At 41.0% G+C, this 22280-nt stretch overlaps 1 protein-coding gene across 1 annotated transcript in view; it reads right to left on the bottom strand.

Annotated features, from left to right (window-relative positions):
- LOC133476634 (protein ELFN1-like) overlaps positions 1-8239 on the bottom strand; it is a 71406-nt gene extending 63167 nt beyond the window's left edge. The window contains exon 1 of the mRNA XM_061770278.1: positions 7896-8239. The gene's annotated coding sequence lies outside the window, so the exon portion shown is untranslated. The remainder of the gene's footprint in view (positions 1-7895) is intronic.
- Positions 8240-22280: the final 14041 nt, after the last annotated feature.

Here is a 22280-nt window from a genome sequence, read left to right as displayed (position 1 = left end):
ACCAGTTCCACTTTGAGGGACCCATGGAAATGGCCAAAATGAGCTGCTTTGAACCACAATGGCAGAATTCCAGAGATACTCCTCATGACAGACATGCCTACCAAATTTGAAGTTGCTCAAGTAAACTGGTTTCGGTGGGGCTAATTTTCTTGGACTTTTTTTTAATCCTGTCGGTTGGTACCCAGCCAACCTTTTAGGGTCACAGCAGCCACCGCTATCTGAAGTACATTTTCCACCGGAAGGAATACGCCCGCAAGTACTGGTGATCTTTTGAGTATGGAAAAGCAAATTTGCCGCATGCTCGGGCCTCAATATTCAAATGCTGTTTAAAAATGCTCTGTGACGTTCATTTAGAAGAAAGGAAGACATTTAGAGTCCGAACAACACAACGCTGGCGGATAAAATCGCAGTCACACACACGCACACAAACACACACACACACACACACTGGGAAAAAGAGATGATGTGATGTCAGGAGCAAAGTCACATCATCTTGGAGAGAAAACAGGCCAGAATCTCATCACAGCAAGCCCAAATGAGATTATCCCTGCAGCCTTGCTCTTATATAGAAGTCAATACATCAGTCATCCCTCTCTGGCTCCCTCCTCCTACAAATTGCATTAAAGCACAGAGATGTCCCTCACAATAAGGCCCAGATTGCTTGGGCCGGGCCGGGCGAGGCTTTGCGCGTCACGGCGAGCGCGCAAGGACGTACTGCAAGCTACTGTAGATGCTTGTCACAGTGACAAGCAATATACAGTATTTTGTGTATGGCAATGTCACTTGGTGACAGGTGACAACTTCAAGCTAAAAACTTCAACGCTACGCTTCGAATACACGCAATGACGAAAAAGTCATATTCTATCGCCTATCTGTCTGTTATTCGTGGTTCAAATTTGGTAGCAGTTGAACAAAAGTTGTAGGACAAAACGGTCACTGATGGCTCACTCTCGAATAGCCCAAATTCCCCTCAAATGGCCACTTCAAACCAAAATGGGAGCCTTCCTGTGTGTTTTCAAGCATGGCTCCCTGAGACTTTTTGGTGGGTTTGCTTATCATAGATATGCCCGCCAGATTTCATGTTGCTACGTGACACTGGCTACTGGGGCTCAATTTTCAGATTTCTGAAAACTTTGTTGCTTAAAAGATTTCCTGTCTCTTTTTAGGCATGGCTTCTTGAGACTTTTTGGTGGGTCTACTCAAGACAGATATGCCTACCAAATTTCACGTTGCAAAGTGACATTGGCTACAGGGGCTCTATTTTTAAAACTACAAATATTTTTGCGGACAAGTCGGTTGTTGAAGAATCACTTGAAAACTGCCCAAAATAAAACAAACCAAAATGGCAGACTTCCTTTGTCTTTTTTCAGGCGGATCTTTTTGAGACTTTTTTTTTTTGTGTGTGGCTCTACTCATGATAGACATGACTACCAAATTTCATGTTGCTAAATAAACCAATATCGTCCTTGAATCAAATTGGTAACCACGAATCGTTACACCCCTAATATATATATATATATATATATATATATATATATAATTTTATTTTTTTTGGCACCGTAACATTTTGATTTATTTTTTTTGTCAAGCCGTTCGCATTCGGCGACAGATTTGTAACCAGAGAGCACAAGATTCCCTGCGGCTCATGAAAACGACTCACCTACGATGATGGCTGTCCATCAACAATGTCACCATGACCAAGCAACTTTGGATAAAATGTGAAACTTTCAAACATTTTCAAGCTTTTTTTAATGTTTGTTTACAATAACTTGATACTGTACTGAGCGTTTTAGGCTACAAAAAAAAAAAAAACTACAAAACAATAATATACTGTATATATACACGTGTATATATCTATATAATAAAAAAAATAAAAATAAAAAAAAAGATAAGAGGAAAAAAATGTTATAAAAAAAACTATATGACTACTTTAAAATATTGAACAAAATAAACCCAATTAGGAAAAAAAAAATGGCTACGAACCAGCCAGGATGCTGTCGTCGTGGCAACAAAGAGGGAAGTCGCTTGCAAGCTCTTGCTCAGCAAACATTTCCTGTGTGTGCCTGTGTGCGTGTGCGCGTGTGCACGTGCGTGTGTGTGGAGGAGAGTTGCAACTTGTAACAATAACTTCCTAATGAGAGTGTCCCCGGTGGAAGCGGTGCAATCTTCCTGAAATGCTAACTAGCCTCCAGCAGGGAACGCATTGCATTATTAATCCATGCGCTTACTTTATCCAGTGTGTACGTGTGTGTACGTGTGTGTGTGTGTGTGTGTGCGCGTGTTCTTGCCACAGACATCATCTTCTATGTCACTGCATTCATTTGGGCTATCGATGTGTTGTTACTCTGCCATCTAAACTGTGTTTGCTTTCGACTAACAAAACAAAATGCGAAGGAGGGCAATGCTCTAACATTTTGATCTCAAAATAACGGATTTCTTTCTTTCTACCTTTTTAATAAAAGGCTGCTTGCTGGGGGGTTTCGCACATTTGCTTCCTCGCTGCCAGACTTGTTCCGAAAGAAAGAAGTTGGGAAGAGAATGAGATGATCCACATGAAATTTGCCCAAGTTTTGGGACACCTTCAGCAGAGGCAGAAATAACTGCAGACGTGGGCCATTACTTTTGTCTATGAATTCAAGCTGTGAATGTGAGTGCGAGTGGTTGTTTATATCTGCCGTGCCGGAGTACCCGGAGGAAACCCACGCAGGCACGGGGGAGAACATGCCAACTCCACACAGGCGAGGCCGGATTTGAACACGGGTCCCCAGAACTGTGAGGCAGATGTGCTAACCGGTCGGTCACAACGCCGCCGCTCCCTAATTATATCCCAGCCAATGAATCAAGGGGCTTTTTGTGAGCGAAGGACTTTGATTTCGCTCTTGTGGTGCATTTGAGCCCCACTGATAAATTAGCGACTGGTGTTAATTTTTCATCATTTTCCGTAATTTCTCAGCAAACTATACTACATCTCAGTCTGTGCATACAGCAGCTTTTTGTCAACAACGTACTTTGATTAGCATCTTATGTGCCAGATGAGATGCATTTGAGTCTTTCTGCGTAAAGATGTAGACTGCTACGTTAGCTTTGCTGCTCATTCAAATTAAAATTAAAAAAAAAAAATCCCCCCTTCCCTGTTTCTTAGCTTTTACAAGGTACAAGATACTTTTATTGTCAATTCTTCAATGTGCGTAACACATACAGAGGATTGAAATTACGGTACTCAAGGGCCCGCGGTGCGACAAAAGCACATGTTGATGATGTTATGACTTGTACAAAATCAATACATCAATATAAAAGCTAAATAAACTATAGTATATACAGTATAAAAAGTATTGATTGAATGTGCAAATATCAAAGGTCAGGCGACGTGTGCAACATAGTCAAGGTCAGACAACCAAGGCAAATAAGACATTTGTAAATTAGATGACTGGTGCGACCCTGAGTCTGGTGTGAGTGTGTGCGTGTATTGTGTGCGTGAGTGTGTGTGCATCTACACGTTTGCGGGGCGTCAGAGTTCAGAGTTCAGAGTTCAGGTGGGCAGAGGACAGACTAGGTAGAGCGGGCCGAGCAAGCACAGAATTCCGATTCCTGATGAGCAAAAGTGTCTTTGAGTCGGGTCGGCCAGTCCTCACCCGCAGACTCCGCGGTCTCCTGCCTGATGGCAGCAGACTGAAGAGGCTGTGTGACGGATGGGTGGCACCCCCCGCTATGCCACTAATGTTCCATGTGCTGTAAATGTCCCGCAGGGAGGTAAGAGAGGTTCCGATGATCTTTGATCATCTTTGATCTTTGATTTGCGAACCAATTACTTTGATTTGAATCACATGTGACTGTTGCGGTGCCTCTGAGTCCATTTGAGCAGTTTTTCATAATGGACCAAATTTCTCGGTGAATAATCTCTCAGCCAGTGTATCGAGTTACTTTTCTTATGAACAGAGGTGGTCCAAATATTAGGAACGGCTCCCTGCATGATGCGGTACTACACCCACAATAGTCCACTGCATTGTGGGCTCATTACCTTGCCCAAAATGAGCTTTGCCATAATTGTAAAGTCAAAGTTTGTTCGAATAGGCGTACCTAATAAAGTGTCCGGTGAGTCCACCGCAGCGGCAACATGTCACGCAAGCGCGATGAGCGACATCTCAAGACTCCCGTCGACGACTTGACATTCCGGCCTGTCTCTCTTCCCACTACCCCGACTTGTCATCGCCATGATATACGCACACGCGCACACACGCACGCACGCACGCACTAAAATGGCAGATGGGAGTGAGAGTGAATGAAAACACTGTACAATCACACTCTGACAATATGGAATTGTTTTGTAATATAAGAATAGATACATTATTGCTACTTGTGTGGACTGAATGGGAGGCAACAATGGGGAACTGAATTGTTTGTATTTTGAGGGGGGAAAGCCCCGTCAGCAACAGACTGAAGAAAAAAAAAGAACTAAGAACGAGTTCCTTTGTGTATCGGCGAGGTGAACTTTAAATCAGGTCCCGTAGGAAATGAACTTTCCCGACACTGACCCTGTCTTATTTCACATTGCAATATATATCGCAGGTTTAAAAAAAAAAAAAAAAATAGACAAGGAATGGACCTAAAACAATACCTTGAGAAATTCCACCAAAAATGTTTTCAGTTTGGATTGGTGTTACAGCAGTGTGATGTCAAATCATGTGCATGATATATGCTTCATACAATGTATAGACAAAAGCAGCGGGACATTTTGCCCAGACAATGAATGGACCGAAAACATTACCCTGAGGAACTCCATCCTCCAAAATGGTGTCAGATTGTTATTTTAAATTCATGTCATGCAGGCTTCCATTCCATGTAAACAGATAATGTCTTGGAGAAGCAGCATGTGGCTCCTTGTAAACAATTGTATCTTTTGCTTAATTGTTTAATATGCAGTATGACAGACAGCAGTTGCCGTGTTGTATAATGCACAAGGAAGAAAGTCCGATTGTTTCGCCCAGTGTCGATTAACGGATTATCTATCGGAAGCTTGTTATTCCACTACTTCCACAAAATGTCCAAGTGAGCGCTTAGTGGCATTTGGTCCCCCCAAAAGGACGTCCCCTTATTCGATGTTTGGATAATAGAAATGTCAACTGCTTTGAAGGCATAGCTCGAGCATGACTCTCTCCAGACTTCTCCGCTGGTTCTGATCTAATTTATGACATTTTCAAGAGTTCGTGTCACGCACTTAAAAAAGACTCGGGTATCTGCGCCAATTCCGGAGAAGTCAAAATATGAAATACGAACTTGGTAATAAATCACAAGGCGCAATAACTATATCACCGTCATCCTGTAATTTAAAAAAAAGTAAATAATCTAATTTAATTTAAGGAATGCAATTAAGACCCATTTAGTAACGTGGCTCTTAAACATTCATTCGTTACAGTAAATTAATGAAATTGACCGAATTCAACTTGAGTCGAATTCGGTCATCTCCAATTAAAAAAATTCAATAAAATACATTTTGTCATCCTGCAGTCAAAAATCTTACATTTAATCAAATCTATTTCATGAAAATATTTAAATTAAATTAATCCAACTCAAGTCTCATTTAGTTATCCAGAATGAAAATAAAATAACATTAGTCCAACTAAAGTCCCATTTAGACATCCTGCACAAAAAAATCAATAATTCACAAAATGTAAATGTTTAAATTAAATTCATCCAACTAATGTCTCATTAAGTCACCCTGCAGTTCAAAAAAAGGATAACATTTAAATAGTTATTTTTTTGAATCCATCTAGAGGCCTACTTAGTCGTCCTCCAGTTAAACAAACACTCTCTCTCTCTCTGTATGTGTGTGTGTGTGTGTGTATATATATATATATATATATATATGCATTTTCCACTTGAAGTGAGTCCCGGGATGCACATGTCTGGAAACAATGAATCCCAGCTAACCCTAGATCAATGAGTCCCTGTGACTTAGCATCACGGAATACAGCTCAAGCAATCCTCCGCTATATCACAGTTGTTGCGCTGCTGTCCCGCTATAGTATAGATTTTCGATTGCAGTCGCGAGTCTATTTTTTTGCTCTCAGAAAACGTACCTTTGAGAACACTAGCGCCCGTATTTGAAAAGCATGCACACGCGCGAGCACCCACGCACACATGGCCAATCCCGCAGGTGGGAGAGTCCCTCCCGGAGTGTCCGTCTCACCCTTCACTATCCCTGATTGGTTTAGAGACCAGATGGGTTTCACGTGTCTGCTTTCAACTCGCAATCGGCTGGGGGTACAGGTGGACATTCGACATTCTCTCTTTTTTTTTTAAGCCACACTCTCCAGCTCTGTCTTGTCAAAAAAAATGATTCCCCCGGATTTCCAGCAGCTTAAACTCTTCTGGGAAGGCTTTCCGTAAGGTTTCGCCGTGTGTTTATGGGAATTTATGAGCATTTTTCCAGAAGTGCATTTGGGAGGTTACACACTCATGTTGGACGACAAGGCCTGGCTCTCAGTCTCTGCTCGAATTCGTCCAAAAGTTTTCTATAGGGTTGAGGTCAGAATTCTGCAGGCCAGTCCAGTCCATTCACATCAAAAGCTCTGTCATCTGTGTCTTTATTAACCTTGATTTGTTCACTGATGCGCAGTCCGCGAAGGGGCCATCTCCAAACTGTTCCCCCAAAGCTGGAAATGTCCAAAATATTAGCCCCTGAGGTCCAGTGAAAGGAACTCCGAATGCTTCAGCATACTGTCACACAGTTTGGGGATTAGCCCTTCCTGTTCCAACATGTCTGTGCACTCGTGCACAAAGCAAGGTCCATAAAGATATGGATGAGAGTGTATTGCCTCACAAATAAGCTCCTGGAAGAATGGGCAAAAATTCCCATAAACTCCTCAACTCCCCACAAGAGTTGAAGCTGTTATAGCTGCGAAGCAGGTGAGCGAATACTTTTGGCAAATTTAGTGTGTGCACGTGCGTGTGTGTGTGTGTGCGTGTGTGTGTATATATATATATACACAAATTGTAAATATAAAATATTGTAACTAAAATAAAATAATCCATCCATCCGTTCTCAACACCAGTTATCCTGGTTAGGGTCGCGGGGCGCTGGAGCCCATCCCAGCTGACTTTGGGCGAAAGGCGGACGCCGACCCTGAACTGGTCGCCAGTCAGTCGCAGGGCACATATAGACACGGACAACCATTCGCACTCACATTCGCACCGTCACTGAGCGGGAACTGAAGCCACGCTCCCCGCGCCAAAGTCAGGCGAGTGTACCACTGTGCACCTTCCGACACTCCATTGTACAGCTTCAAACAAGGTCATTAAAGGCAACCCTAGAAGAGGATCCTGAAAGCACAAATGAACTCACATTTGTCATCAACACGAGGGGAAATTGGCAATTCCAACGCACTATACGCATGTCAAATGATCCATAACATGTGGATGGAAGTTCTTAAAGTGCGGAAACAAACAGCAGCACTAAAAACGTGTCAAGTGTCAGTTTGAGGATGCGAACGGATTTTCTGCAAGAATGAGAAGATTCATGATCATTTCATTTGTAACATGTCACAAACTAACACAAAACAATTAGAAAAAACACGCAAAGCAAAAAAATCAAAATGAAACCCAGCAAAGTCGCTGTCCAAGGTCCTGCACACCATTACCGGCATTCCACCGCGGGACACTTCATTAGGTACACCCGCACCCCTCAATTAGATCCTTACAGCTGTACCTAATATTCTGTCTATTTGGCCACATCGGAGGGTCCAAATATTACAAACAGCTCTCTCGCCGCTCATTGGATGCATGTGTACCTAATGAAGTCACATGCCTACCATGCATCACACACACACACACACACACACACGCGCAAGGATATGTTTGCGCAGGAATGTCAAAGTTTTCCGCTTCCAGGCTCCTACCTGGACGCCTGCGACACAGCGTTCCCTTCTCTCCTTTGGTGGTCGTCGTGGATGACCGGTGCTTCTTTTCGCCGGTTAGAGCGCTCCTCCCTCGGGCACGGTGAGGAGCGTGCGAGGTGTCAGGCTGGATGTCAGCCAGGCTGCTTTTTTTTTGGGGGGGGTGTGATGTGATGCACTGGCTCCTCTTCCTCACTCGCTCTCCTCTCTCCTCCTCATTCTCTCCTCCGTTTGTGGCAGTCACACTGCGTCAGGCTCCCCCTCCTCTCTCTCTCTCTCTCTCTCGCTCTTTCTCTGTTTAACGCTGCCTCTCTCGCTCGCTGGTTCGCTGGAACAGACGGCGATTAATTTGTCGGAATTCTCCTCATCTTCTTCCTCGGCCAGCTGTTCTGTTGTGGGGATGCAGAGGGCAAATGAGTTGCATTCATTTTTATGAAACAAAATGAACAAACAAACAAAAAAAAAACCGAGTCCGCATGTGTTACTCCCCCTCTTGGTGATGGGGTTTCCGTCTAGCTGCATCGTTTCAATGACGCCTGACCCATCATTGGATGATGACACAGATGTTAATCACGATAGCGGCTTAGCTGATTGGGGCACCGTGCCGAACGACGACACATAACTTTTTCTTTTATGTTTTCTCATAAAAATACAAATATAACTCAAAATAACAATTTGTTTTTTGTTGTTCTTATTAGATCTTTCCTCGTAAATACATTTGGTATTTGTCGTTTTTCTTTGCAAGAAAACTTCAAACATCAAAGGTAAAAAAGTTGATTATGAGTTTGGATTTTTGCAAGAAAAAAAATGTGCTCATATTTGTAATGGCATATGTAATCTAGAACACATTAACAACTTTTCCTTTCCTTTCCTTGTAAAAATACAAATATTAACCCATATTTATATTTTGTTCTTTGTTGTTTTTATTTGCTGATTTCGTTGAAGGTTTATTTGACTTTTTCTCATAAAAACGAGTTCATGTTTTTTTTGACGAGAAAATCAAATGTAAAAGTTGTTAATGTATTTTTAGGAGACAAAATGAACAAAATAAACTTCGTCTTTGATGTTGTTCGACAACGTTTTCTGGTTTAAAAAAAAAACAAATACAAATTTTTGTTATCTGATGTTTTCTAGTAAAAATGAGTTCATATTTGTATTTTTCTTTGCAAGAAAAACATCAAATGAATAAAACAACAAAGGTAAAAGTTGTTAATTCAGTTTTGTATTTTTATGAGAAACCATGAACAAAAAGAAAACATCCAAGAAAAGTTAATGCTTTATATATATAATATTTTTTCATATTTGTAAGAAAAAAACTGTACTTATCAACAACTTGTTTGTTTTCTCAGTTCTATGGCGAATTATGTACTCATAATATCTTTTACACATTGATTTAATGTTTTATTGTAAAATACAAATATGTACTTGCATTAACATATTTTTCCCTATTTTTCATTCATGTTTTCTCATAGTAATACATCGTTTTCTTTTTAGGAGAACTTTGATATTTCCTTTCCTATGTTTGATGTTTTTGATCAAAATACAAACCCAAATGCATTCTTTCTCGTGAAAATAGAAAATCAGCTCAAACTAACAACTTTGTCTTTGCTATTTCCTTTCTTTGATATGTTTCTCTTTCCTCTTCTCCTCAAACCGAGGTGTTGTTATTGTCATTGTTGTCTTTTGTGTTGCTTTTTGTCGACTCTCTTTTCTCTGTCTGCCCCTCCCTAAACGAAGAAGGTTTTGGTATTTCTATTTTTCTGGGTTATTACTCCTCAAAAAAGGTACTACTGCTATTGCTTTTTTGTTCTCTTTTCTCTCTGCCCTCTGCCAAACGGAGAGGGTGTCGCTTTTGCTATTTCTCTCCTTTGTGATTGTTTTTGGTTGTCTCTCGTCTCTCAAATTGAGGTGCTATTGCAATTGTTCATTGTTGTCTGTTTTCTCTCCGCCCCTTCTAAAAACTAAGAGACTGTTGTAATTGCCAAATCTGGCGGTGTTGCTATTGCATGTTTTTTGTTTTCTCTTTTCTCTCAAACTGAGGTGTTGTTATGGCAATTGTTTTCATTTATCATTGCTTTTTTTGTCTGTCTGTCTGTCCCCGCGGGGTCAGTCTCGCAGCCTTGTTTCGGTGTCAGGACCTTGGCCAGTGTGCAAAGAGAGCATCCGGTGTCGTACGGGAGCTCGGCGGCGGGCCTAAACGCTCGATGGGGCATCCTGATGTGCTGCCAGCCCACACGCTCGCATGAAATGCCTCGTTAGCACCTGCGCACCGGCCACCATTTGAACACACCTGGAAGACAAGCTACAAGGAGCCTTGATCACGACACAACAGGTTAGGTTAGGATAGGGTAGATAGAGCATGCGTGGTGGAGTATGTTTATGAATATCATTCTGATTGGTGGCCTGAAAAGAAAATGGGCAATAGGGCGACGTTTTCTCTCCCGCGTGTGGGGGGGAGTCACCAGAACATTAACATGCTGGCCACTTCAATTATTTCCATGGTAACCCAATATAAAACCTTAACTTGGAACCCTAACTGTGAATTCAAACTCGAATTTGAAGCCCTAACCTTAGCTTGAAACATGACCGAGGCTCGAAACCCTATCTCGAAATCTTACGGCGAGGCTTAAAAGCCCTACGTTCAAACCTTGACTTGAAACACTAAGCCTTGTTTAAAACCCTAACCCTGACTTGAAACCCTAATTTGAAATTCTAAGATGGCTTGGAGGCACGTATAGAAAATCGCTCAGAGACGATCCAAAGTCTGCCCAAGACAAGTACGTCAACCAAATGAAACATTTGTTGATTCTCTGTTGCTGTTGTTTACACAGTTACCGCATTGTTTGTTTGTTGCCCTTGCCACCATACCTTTGCACCTCACCTCATCAGCTCCCACGCGCCAGACTGTCGCATTCCCCCCTACAAAAAAAAAAATCCCTTTGAGCAGCACCTGCTCAGCTATGACAATGACCTTGTCGCTTCACACCTGCCTACTGTGTGTGTGTGTGTGTGTGTGTAAGACTCAAGAAATGTCACATAGCCTGTTCTGACGTCATTATGTCTGAAGTCAACGATCTCATCAGCTAACTGGATCCATATCGGGAGATTAACATCACCGTTTTTTAAAGGCTATCATACGAGCTTGGAAGATGATGTGCTGCCCCCTAGTGGCTTGGAGGTGTACTTGGGCCAAGAGTTAACTGAGATGTTCAAATTGTCACTTAAAAGAAACTATCAAGTTGGACGTACAGAAGCCGTATTTGATGCTATCGTGAGTAGACCCACACAAATGTCTCAAGAACCTATGGCTTAAAAGACACAGGAAGAGAGTTATTTTGGTTTGAAGCAGCCAGGCGAGAGGACGCACGGGGCCCGGCCGGGCACAACCCGAAAGGGTAACGTGGGTTCACCACCTGTGGGAGGGGCCGTAGGGGGTGCAATGTGAGCTGGGCGGTGGCCGCAGGCGGAGACCTTGGCGATCCAATCCGCGGCTACAAAAGCCGGCTCGAGGGACGTGGAATGTCACCTCTCTGGCAGGTAAGGAGCCCGAGGTGGTGTGTGAGGTCGAGAAGTTCAAGTCCATGTTCAAGCATAAGTCCACACGTGCACTTGGCACCAGGACACCCTAGGTCGCCGCCAAGGCTGCTCTTTGTCATCGATTCTATTCATAACTATTATGGACAGAATTTCTAGGCGCAACCGAGGCGTAGAAGGGGTCCGGTTTCGTGGCCTCAGTATTGCATCTCTGCTTTTTGCAGATGATGTGGTTCTGTTGGCTTCATCAAGCCGTGACCTTCAACTCTCACTGGAGCGGTTCGCAGCCGAGTGTGAAGGGGTTGGGATGAAAATTAGCACCTCCAAATCTGAGACCATGGTCCTCAGTCGGAAAAGGGTGGAGTGCCCTCTCCAGGTTGGGGATGAGATCCTGCCCCAAGTGGAGGAGCTCAAGTATCCTGGGGTCTTGTTCACGAGTGAAGGAAGAATGGAACGGGAGATCGACAGGCGGATCGGTGGCGAAGCTCTCAATTTACCGGTCAAGCTACGTTCCTACCCTCACCTATGATCACGAGCTGTGGGTCGTGACCGAAAGAACAAGATCCCCGAAATTAGCTTCCTCCGCCGGGTGTCCGGGCGTCTCGGGTAAGCGGAAGAAAAAGGATGGATCGATGGATGGATGGCAGCCATTTAAAAAAAACCCACAGGAAGCAGTCATTTTATGCTGGTTTTATAAGCTCTAACAAGTCAACTTTACACGGTCACGAAAACAAAAAATATTTCAGCCCCAAAATTTGGTGGACCTCAGGAGCCTAAAATTTGGTCGGCTTCTCCTTCACAAGTTGACCAACGAAAAAGCCTCGAGAACCGATGGCTGAAAAGGCACAGGAAGCCAGCCACTTTGGTTCAAAGCAACCATTTTAGGTTCATTTGGACCATTTCTAGGGGTCCTTTAGAAATGAATTATTCCAATAAATGTTATTCAATTGCTACCAAATTTGAACCTTCTCTATTGTACAGATGGGTGAGACTAAATTACAAAGAATTTGTCTTCATCATTGCGTGGGGGCAAAGTATGTGGGCAAATCTTGAAGGATTAGCCGTGTAAACCGATCTCCAATAAGTCAATTTCGCGAGGTTCCACGAATTTCAGTCCCCGAAGCCAGTTTTACTTAGCAACATAAAATTTGGGAGACACAGTCTATCATTAATAGACTCGCAAAAACGTCACAGGAAGTCGGACAGAGTCAGGTTTCCTTCCGAGACAGACTCTTCCTAGAGATTTTGTCCAATTGCTACCAAAAATGAATGACATCTACGAGACAGATGGATGACACTAAATTAAAAAGAACTTGAGTTCTCGTCATTGCGTGTGGGCGGAGAATAGTGGCGAAGTTTGATGACTTGCCAGAAAACACGAAATTCCCCCTGAAGCTGTTTTAACTCGGCAGCAGGGAATTCGGTAGGCTTGTCCGCCATGAGTAGATCGACGAAAAAGTCTCAGGAGCCCATGACAAAAACACATGGGAAGCCTGCTAGTTCGGTTTAAAGTAGCCATTCGAGCTTCATATTGGCCATTTCCGGGGGTCCTTCAAATGAAAAACCTATCCTAGAGATTTGGTGAGATTGCTACTAAATTTGAACCACATACAATACTAGACAGATGGATAAGACTAAACTGTGAAACTGTACATTTCCGTTGTCACTGCGTGTGTAAGGAGCGTGGCAGCAAAGTTTGATGACTCGCCATTAAACTAATCTCCAACAGTCAGCTTCCACAGGGTCAGATGTGTGTTTCCTTTGAAACCCAAGCAACTGGAGAAATCACAAAAGCAGTTGTCATAATTATGCTTCACCCTCGCCGCCCTCTCTCAAGGTGAGATTAGGTGATGAAACATTCTTCACACACACACACGCACGCACTAACTGGCGTTCACACGCACGTTCGCCGCTCACATGCTCTCCACATGTCAACAACACGAATGGCGTCCCTCGGCCAACAAAGGAGAGACGATGCGAAGTCTTTGTGACTATCCCGCTCTCATCTCTGCTGATGGGAATTTGCGAGTCCGTGTGATGTTTTAACAGTCGAGCGCGTGCACGCCGACAAGAAGACAGAGGACAAGAGAAAGGGGGCTGATGGGTAAAAGGAGAAGAAAGGAGGATTTAAACCCCGTTGGCTGGCTGGCTGGCTGGCTCTCACGCTGTTTTTAGGTCAATGACACGATGACCTTTCAACGCGCACAAACTCACTTAAAAGTCATGTGAACGAGCTCAACGGCAAACACTGTACCTGCTGATACTGTCGACAAAGACTCGAGGAACACTTTCAAAGAAGCGTCATTAAAAACCTCACGGATCTGACTTTTTAGTTTTGTGTTTTATGGCGAGGCATCAAACTTACCGTAACTGCCACGTTGCATCCAAAACACAAATATTTCATCATTTTGCGTTTTCCGTCTGTCTAATTTGGTAGCAATCGGACAATTTCTCCAAGACGAGTTTGTCTCTGAAGGGCCTCTGGAAATGGTCAAAAATAACCTTAAAAGAGCACTTGAAACCAAAATGGCAGACTTTCTGCTCATGATAGACATGCTGGACAAATGTGAGGTTGTTCAAGAGAAAACTACATTTTTGTTTGGTGACAATTTTTACGATGGCCACTTTGAACCAAAATGAGAGACTCCCGGTGTCTTTTCAGGCATGACTTCTCGAGACATTTTTGTCTCATGGCTCATGATAGCCATGGCTACCAAATTCCATGTTGCTAAGCTAACTGTTGTGTGCCCATGGGGAATTGACTTATGAGAAATGACAAAACAGGCCTCAAGTGCTTGCTTGGAACCAAAACGGCAGACCTCCTGTATCTTTTTGGGCCCAGCTCCTCGGACTTTTTTTGTGGGCCTCATCATGATAGACATGCCAACCAAATTCTGAAATTCTGATTTTGTGTCGATTCTTTAAGAGAAACACAGTACATGTACAGTACAGTACACACGCATGCTCGTAGCCATAAATACAGATGATTATTAATCAATGAGCCAGATGATTACACCCTGTGTACTTTGACGCCCATAGATTATTCTAATGGCTCCCCTGCAGGTCTTTCAGAATTTCCTAACAACTAGATTACAGGACTAAGGACCTTCCCCTGCATTAAAGTAGACAAGTTCATTGATTATTTATATCTCCCCACAACAACAACAACAACAACAACGGATCTTGGTCAGGATTCATATTTAAAGGTCACATGATAAGAGAGGTCCTCTTTCCTGTAATTAATCATCATATGTACATATGATATATATTTAAATATACTGTACATAGTCATTAACATACGCATAGGTGGTCTCAAGTAGCAAACACGATTTTACCTCTCAATTGTCTTCTGATAAGGCGAAAATGATGAGATGCGAAATAGAAGTTTTTTTACTCTATTTTATTCCTGTTAAACATTCTTCAATTGGACTTTTGGGTTATATAGATTACGGTATTATTATTTGCATGCGATATGTAGTTGAGGCTCATTTTGATTTATTGAGATTAAAGGGGAAAATAGCAGGAACAGTTAAGATGAAGATTCATTTTGAATGCATTCCCACAATAAGAAATATTCTACTTCAACATTAAAGCTGTTTGAAATTGTAAACGTTGAAGTTAATAATAAATAAAATGGCATTTTCTCTTTTTTACAAGTGTATGTCAGAAAGAAACTGTGTATGCTATTGTGAGGAAATACGTGGAATTCAATATGAATTATACTATAAACATTACATTTACAGCAATCAAATATATTTTAAAACTAGGAAGAAAATCAGAAGTGCAATTATGGACACACATAAAATATTGAATTTTGTCTTTTTTAGAGAGTACATCAGAAAATATTGTATGTTATTATGAAGAAATAAATGAGAAAATGATTCAAATATGAATTGACGAACATGTTTAAAGCAATGTGAACATAATTTTGTAAACTGCAAATGACAAAAGTTGAAATTGGTGTGTTACATTTAAACAATATTATGTATGCATGCAATATATGAAAATACATAAAAATATATAAAATATACAACGGTAAAATAAAATGCTCAAATTATATTTTAAGAAATTCAAAAACATTATTAACGACATTCATGTTGCACGTTTGTAACCCTAAAAAAAAATCGGATAAAATGCTACAATTACATCAATTAAACATACCAGTAAATGTAGTTGTTGTTCATTGTAAAAATGTATAACAATAAGTAGCTATAAACAATTTCGAGATCACATTTCTTTATATTTTCCATTACAGTTGCTTTTGGAAATTTCCATGATCACATTTGAAAAGTAGTCGCAAAAACTCCGATGGAGTTTTTTTTTGTTCAGATCACTTCCTCATTTGTAAGCCGGAGGCATTCATCCGAGCATTTTTTTTTTTTTTTTTAATTCATTCGTGGCAAATGTGTGGGTAAATGTAACCCAGAAAGAATTCCAGCATACAAAATGTTCTTTCTTACTTTTCCCCATTATGGCCTTTTTTCAAAATATTCTTCGCTTCACTTCTATACTCCCAGAGCCAAAAAGAGTTCCACGGGTTCTAGAGCACTCTCTAGTCGGGTTCCAGTACTCTGGAATTCCCTACCCGCGGAAGTTAGAGCAGCTCCCTCAGTAGAAACGTTTAAATCTCGACTTAAGACTTATTTTTACACTCTTGCGTTTAGTTACACCACACTTTGGCCTGTTTTACTACCGTTTCTCCTCTCCTGCTTTGAGAGGGGGCTAGGTAGCAATGACTGAATCTGAGGCTGTCGCTGTATGGATTCTGCACCGACTGACCAGGACAAGGTCTGAGGTGGACCACTTCGCTTTGGAGGATTCTGCATCGACCAACCAGGTCAGGTCTTGCGTGAGAACCACTTTCCCGAAGGTGTCTGTCTCCCTGTGACACCTTTTCTCACGAAAGACAAGCTCTAAGCTGCGTCTTGGGCATTGTTCAGATAAAAGAAAATCTGCTAACCCTAAGCATTGAATTGAATTCACCTATTATACGAACATGCATCCATTCATTAAATATACATATAAGTTTGAACTGTTGTTAATAGTAAAAAAAACAAAACAAACGAATTGCATCCCTATCATTATGCATGAAGTGGCACTTTATCACGTGACGAATGAGAATGTTGCTTTAACGTGAAACAATATGTGGCGAACGCTAATGGCCGCCATAACTCATGCCCACCTTAACACTTCCCTAAAGACCTCCGCAGCATGTGCACGCGTGACATTGATTTATGCACGCGCTACGCACATGTGAGAGCTGTTTGAACCCCTTTTAATGGACCGCTGTGTGAACAAGTCCAGCCTGCACCGCCATTACACAGACACAGACACGCAACATGACCTCAGACGTACGCTGCACAACACAACGCTGGTCAAAACATTAGGTACATCTGCAAACTCAGTCGAGGTAGTACAAGTATGGCATGTGTAGAGAAGGGGAACACGAAATTTGCTGTTAATACTGGCGCTACTGGTCGAAACATGGACTTTAAGCTATAGAACTTGTTTATTATGTCTATGATGTGTTAAAACTTGCACAACAAAATGTGAATTTAAAGCAGTGTCATTTCTGCATTCATTGGCAAAGTGTTTTATCAGTCTTACAGGAAAATCGGGAGGAAATGTGAATATTCACTGTCTTAGCAAGGTGATTTACAGTGTGCGCCCCTAAAATTTAGTTAGGGGCCACAAAAAAAATTTTAAGCACCCTGTTGTGTAAGTTGTGTTCCAATCTCTGAATCAGTTAATTTATCAGCACTTTTGCTGGTTAAATGGCGGGCATACTTGAATGTTACTTGAAGCGCTTTGTTATTGTTATTGTATTTATTTTCATTCTTCGCACTTTATTGTATTCCTTGAAAACGGATGGCACCAGTAGATATTTGAAATGATATTTATTTGGCTACTGGCTATGTGTGTTTATTGCAGAGGCATGAGCACCACTAGTGGTACACAGGCTCCCTCTAGTGGTAAATAAAAGAATCACTGAATTAAATGCATATAATATTTACAAAATGTAAACCAAATACATCCATATCCATCCATTTTCTGTACCACTTCTCCTCACTAGGGTCGCTGGCGTGCTGGAGCCTCTCCCAGCTATCTTCGGGCGAGAGGCGGGGTACACCCTGTACTGGTCGCCAGCCAATCAATCTAACATATTATAATGAAGCTAGTAGCTAAGCATAAAGCCTGTTTTAACATTTTTAAACCAACTACAACACATTGTTTACTTTTAAAGTACTGTACATTTGTGTTGTATTTAACTTTGGGTAAAAGACACAAAAAAAAAATCTGTTTTCAAAATTTGCATTGAGGTTTTTGTGCAAGAATCTTTCAACTGAAACATTTCAATACTTTTTTATTTTCATATATTGAAGCACCGTGTTAATGTTCAAACTGTGCATAATGTATTGTACAGTGGCTTACAATAATAAACATGCTTTTTAGAAATGACACCTTTTTTGTTTTTGATGAACACAAAGAACCCATTTTGAAATTTGCATTTTTTAATATTGTTTTATTTTTTTGATTGTGTTCTCTTGATAATGTATGTGTTGTTTAAATAAATGGAGAAAAGATATGTGATAATTGCTATTGTAATATTGTAATATTTCGCAAAAACACTATATAGGGGCATATATCTTTATCGGGACCAATGACAGCTTTTAATAAATCACCGATTTTTGTGTGTGTGTGTGTGTGTGTGTGTGTTTGGAGTGTATATGTCAAGGACAGCTGCTCCTTGAGTGGGACCTGAGGCCCATCCCTATCCAACCCTGCTAGTTCCTCGGGGGGGGGGGGGGGGGGGCTGTCACTCCCCTCCACTAGACCCCCACCACCCCTCACTATTGCCCTTAATACATCTTTCCCCATGGCCAAAGCAAAAGCTCAGCTGCGCACGCTGAGAGAATCCATGCCTGTTTGATTTGGTGTCCAGCACATGTGGGCGCTTAAGTGTTTTCAGGGCCAAGGTGTGTGTGCACATCGAGGCTTTCAGGGCCCACCTGAAACCTGAGAGCTACTGTGTCACCTGCTCACAAAAGGGGGTCCCAGAGGGTCCAATTTTTGGAGCGCTTCTAAATAACATCGATGATCAATCAAATCACTCCCAGTATCATATGTGGGCTGATGATACAGTCATGTTCTCTTATGTTTCTTGGGAGAAAAAAAACAACATTTTCTCAGATAATTGTGCCTTTTTTTTTTTTACCAGTAAAAACACAACCATTATTCTCAAACCAATCTGACTTTTTTCCTTGTAACATTTCAACTTTATTCCCATAAGATTTCGATTTTTCTTTCCCTGAAATACTACAACTTTCGTCCTTAATAAAGGTATTTTTTAAATTCCCATAAAAAATATGATTTTATTTTTCAAAGATAATTACTTTTCCCCATAAATAATAATAATAATAACAATTAGACATTGATACACAACAATGTACGGTGAGACATAACAATATGACACATGTAAATAGGGTTATATTATATAATACATAACGGAGTGGGTGTTTGCTTTTGTGCTATTAGCCAAGAAAATAGTGCTAATACGTGCAATTATGAATGATATTGAACGTGCACGAGTCAATTGTTCTTCTGCTTACAATGCATCATCCAAGACACCCAAACAATGCTAATCATCGATCCTTTGCGTCCTGAAACGCGCCGTGACACACACACACACAGACACACGCACACACTCCAATATTTGCACACAGCCCCGAGCCCCCGTCATTGCATGTAAGCCTCTTACAAACAAAACAATGAGCAAAACATTATTCTGGGATCGAATATGATGAAGTTGCACTTTTCCTTTCCCCTGCAAAAGAAAAACAATTTTTTTTTTAAAAAGTGACTTGGTTTAATGAGCTGAACAAAGCGAACGTGGGGAGTCGTCACAGTAAACAAAATGGTGTCATCCATAAAGATGTCACCGCAGTGCATGAAGTGAAGAGCGTGCGCGTTTACGGACATGCTTGCTCCCAATGTCTCACGCCGCATTCAAATGCTGTTTTGTCAACGTTTTTAGTTCTGCTCATGGTTTTTGCGTGTGTAAAAACGGTGAAAGCAATGAAGTGCTTTGCAGTGTATTCAGTGGAGGTTTTCGTTTTCAACTTGGACTTGAAAGCAGACTCCCTGCTTAAAACGCATTTCCCGTTTTGTGTGCCTACTTGTCACTCAGTGGAGGTAATGTGCGCTGATTGTTAAGGTACATTCAAATATCAAATTCCCCACGGCGGAACGGTCGCGCTTGTTACGCGAGATCCAAACGTGAGCAGGACGACTGAACAATTTGTATGACGTGCGAGGCAGACACATTTATACTGTATACTGTACATGCACGTGAGCAAAAGTGAGTTTGTGGGGCTGGTGCACCAATTGTTGTGGGGCTGTTCAGTCATTGGATCCCACTTCTGACACGAAATGTTGTGCCAATATTCTTCTATATTACTGTAGTAAGCACTGGGAATCACCAAGAGTTAGCCCTGTTGTTTTGTTGGGCAACATTTGTATGTTGCTGTAGTTCATACAGTCCAGTGTTGATATACTTTGTATATTGTTTTGTGTTCAAAGAATAGCCAAGCTCATTTTATTTGTCAATATGGCTGGGCTTTGTTCTGTGTTTGATTGTGTTTCATGAAACAACATGCACAGAATGCAGGAAATGGAGCTGGTGTACTGTGTATTTTCTTGATATAAAACAATATCAATATATATCTACTGTATACGCTATGTGTGAAATTTGCTTTGGCCGGTGTGCGTTAGATGAGGAACACAAAGGAGATTGTTGTTCGGCTCACGTGTTGACGTGTGCCGATTCTTCCCTGCCGTTTGTGCCGAGTCACCACGTTGGACGAGGCAATAACGTGGAAGAGGTGCCACTCGGCGGCTTCCGTGCCACCGAGTTACAATACGAGGGAGGGCGAAGGGAGACAGGGGGACATGTTGTTAAGGTGCGAGGTGGAAACCGCACACAATAAAATGTCGGATGTTTTCATCTGACGTCGACTAACAGTCTAACTACACGTTGCTTGTGCTTTTTCTTTGGCCTTTTCGGTGCTACGGCAACAGAAGGCTACTTGTGAGTTTCCGAGAAAAATTGGGAAATGGGCTTCCATTGACGGCCTTCAGAGGTTTCACCGTGCATTCAATAGTTCTACGTTCCTACTTTGATGTAATCATGAGGTCAAGTCGACTTGATAATGACACACGTTGTCAACATGGCGGACCCATCGCACACCCGCCTACAATGTTTGATCAACTTTCAGGCAGGAGAACAAAATGAAGCAACGGCGACAGCTTTCGCATCCGTCGCCAAACTTCACTCGTCTGCCGCCTCTTGTGTGAGGAGGAAAAAAAAGGAAGGACGAGATTCCCAGCAGAGGCCAGAATGAGTGGCGGGCGTGACAGAATATTCTTCTTCTGGATGAAGTCACCAATTGTATTTTTGCCAGCACATCATTTGATGATCGTCTTTGTTGTTTTAGGAATAATCACATGAAGGGTAAAGCAAATTGCCTCTGAGAAGACATTATGTGTCATCATTTCCTTTCATTTGCCTGCCCTTGTGCTTGTCTCTTATAATCATGTACATTTTTTAAAGAACGAAATTGCCAGGAAAAAAAATCTTGCTATATTTTTTCAAGAAGAAAATCAGGTCATGTTTGGGAGAAAAAAAAGTGTTGTATTAAAAAAAAAAAAAAAAAAGAATCTACACGGACATATTCATAAATATATAAAAAATGGAAGTCCATATTTTTTTAAATATATGTCAGATTTTTGTGAGAAAAATGTTTTATTTTTATGAGAATAAAATAATGGTGTAGAACATAATCATGTCATATTCTTTTGAGGAAAAACAAAATAAAAAATCATAGTCATATTTTTTAGAGAAATAAATCATGTAACTTTTTCAAGAGATTAAAAAAATCATGCAAGATTTTTCTAAAAATGTTATTAGGGGGATCCCATTGTATATTTTTAGAGAAAATAAAATTCCGTCATATTTATTGGAGAAAAATATATTTTTTCCTCGTCATTTTTTTTCAATTAAAAAATATGAGAAAAAAAGACTCATAAACTGAGAAAAATAATCTGTTTTGTTTTTCCAGAGACAAATCAGGATATAATGAGAATTGTATTTTTCTACTTAAGGTTCTCAGAAAAAGTCGAGAATGATGTCATTTTGGGGGAAGAAAAAATTACGTTGTATTTCTGCAAGAAAATAATTTCATATAGTGATGGGAAAAAAAGTCTGAAAAAAGAATTAATGAATTTGACACCCGTTTTAGAAAATATTATCATATTTATGTGAGGAATGATGTCATATTTCAAGAAAATCGTCATGTTGATGTGGTCATGAAAAAAAGTAAACTCTTTTTTTAGGAAAAAAATCCCATCATATTTTTGAGGTAAAAAAATCATAAATCTTAGTAAAAAAAAGGTTTCTTAAGAAAAAAAAATTATTTGAGGAAAAAGAATTTCATTTTTTTTCCAATGAGATAAATCATCCTTTATTTCTTTGGGGGAAAAACCTGTTAAAATGAATAACAGTAATGTATTCATTTAATGAGAAAAATGTCGGACTGAAATATGCTACAAATAAAGTCCGATTTTTTAGTTTTTAGAGATTTAAGTCGGAAATTTCGGTCAAAAGAAAGTGTCCATTTCCAACTGTTTCTCGGTCAAAGCAAATCAGCTGTCAAAACACGTCCAACACGACTCTGATTTCCCTTTTGTGTCGACACTCAAAAGCGTCCTTTTTGCACGTCAGCTGTCTCTTTCCTGAAGCTTTTTCTGCACGCAACCCTTTCAGCATCCCTGCAGAGTTGGCGCACCCTTTTTACA

Source organism: Phyllopteryx taeniolatus, chromosome 4 (genome assembly GCF_024500385.1).
Source record: "Phyllopteryx taeniolatus isolate TA_2022b chromosome 4, UOR_Ptae_1.2, whole genome shotgun sequence".
NCBI lineage: Eukaryota > Metazoa > Chordata > Actinopteri > Syngnathiformes > Syngnathidae > Phyllopteryx > Phyllopteryx taeniolatus.
The sequence above is the reverse complement of the archived record's forward strand: the minus strand, read 5'-3'. Positions and strand labels throughout refer to the sequence as shown.